Here is a 2,031-nt window from a genome sequence, read left to right as displayed (position 1 = left end):
TCAGCATCAGTCCTTCCAAAGAATATTCAGGACTGATTTCCATTAGGGTTGACTGATTGGATCTCCTTGCAGTTCAAGGGACTCTCAAGAGTCTTCTCCAACACCACAGTTCAAAAGCATCAGTTCTTCTGCATTCAATTTCTTTATAGTCCAACCCTCACATCCATACATGACTACTGGAAAAACCATAGCGTTGACTAGATAATGATATTATCCATCGCTATTATACTATACTGAATAATTTTACTACACTAAAAATCCTTTGTATTCCATCTGCTTATCCTTTCCAAAGCCCAAACTCCTAAAAAGCACTTACCTGTTTTACCATCTCCAATGCTTTACCTTTTCCAGGATGTCATATAACAAAATCACATAGTTGATAGTCTTTTCAGACTGGTATCATTCATTTAGAAACATGAATTTGTCTCCTCCATGTCTTTTCATGACCTGATAGGTCATTTCTTTCTAACATTGAACAGCATTCTATTGTTTGAATTACACAGCTTATTAGTCCTTTCATTTATTGAAGGACATATATGCATCCAAATTTTGGCAGTAATGAATGAAGATGCTATAAATATCCTTGAACTAGCTTTTGCCTGGGCATAAGTTTTCAATTCCTCTGGGTAAATACCAAGTAGAACAAGTGCTAGATTATATAGTAAGAGTGTGCTTCTCTTTGTAAGAAACTGACAAACTGTTTTCTGAAGAGGCTGCACTAGTCTGCCTTCCTACTGGAAATGAATGAGAGTTCCTGTTGCTCCATATCCTTGATAGCACTTGGTGTTTCTGTGTTCTGGACATTGGCCATTCTAAAAGATGTGCAGTATTCTCCATTGTTGCTTTAATTCGCATTTTCATGATGACATAAAATGTGGAGAATAACAATTTTAAACATTAATGGTTTGGGAATTTTTAAAGATTTTATCTAAGATGAGGAGGACTCTTCAGGACTGGCTTCATGACCGTAAATCCTGTGCGTCACTCAGACCTTGTGCTTAGAAGGTTCTGCTGTGGGTTTAGCGCTCTGCTCTTGCCAACTTAATATTATCACACGTCTTTAACAAAGGGCTCGACATTTTGGTTTTTCCACTGGGAACTGCAGATTGTGTAGCAAAAACGATTCTTCACACTTAACGTCTCCAAGGAGGTTTTTGCATTTTACAAGGAAAACTCATAGAAAATGAAGAAGTCAGTTCCTTTTCCTTAAAAAGGAGATATCCCCTCCCTATCAGGAGAGATACAATGGTCATCTGAGTTAAATTCACCCATTCCAGTCCATTTCAGTTCTCTGACTCCTAGAATCACATCCACAGCTGGGTATTCTTTTTGCTTTGGCTCCATCCCTTCATTCTTTCTGAAGGTATTTCTCCACTGATCTCCAGTAGCATATTGGGCACCTACTGACCTGGGGAGTTTCTCTTTCAGTATCCTATCATTTTGCCTTTTCATACTGTTCATGGGGTTCTCAAGGCAAGAATACTGAAGTGGTTTGCCATTCCCTTCTCCAGTGGACCACATTCTGTCAAATCTCTCCACCATGACCTGCCCATCTTGGGTTGCCCCACAGGCATGGCTTAGTTTCATTGATTTAGACAAGGCTGTGGTCCTAGTGTGATTAGATTGACTAGCTTTCTGTGAGTACAGTTTCAGTGTATCTGCCCTCTGATGCCCTCTTGCAACACCTACCATCTTACTTGGGTTTCTCTTACCTTGGGCGTGGGGTATCTCTTCACAGCTGCTCCAGCAAAGCACAGCCATTGCTCTTTACCTTGGATGAGGGGTATCTCCTCACTGCCGCCCTTCCTGACCTTCAATGTGGGATAGCTCCTCTAGGCCCTCCAGCGCCCGTGCAGCCACGGCTCCTTGGATGTGGGGTTGGTCCTCCCGGCCACTGCCGCTGGCCTCGGTAGTGCGGTTGCTCCTCCCGACCGCTGCCCTTGGCCTTGGGCTTAGGGGCGTGGAGTAGCTCCTCCCGCTCGTCGCCCCTGGCCTCAGACTTGGGGCATGGGGTATCTCCTCCTGGCTGCT

Source organism: Bison bison, unplaced genomic scaffold, assembly GCF_000754665.1.
Source record: "Bison bison bison isolate TAMUID 2011002044 unplaced genomic scaffold, Bison_UMD1.0 scf7180017851922, whole genome shotgun sequence".
NCBI classification, from domain to species: domain Eukaryota; kingdom Metazoa; phylum Chordata; class Mammalia; order Artiodactyla; family Bovidae; genus Bison; species Bison bison.
Note: the sequence above shows the minus strand (reverse complement) of the source record.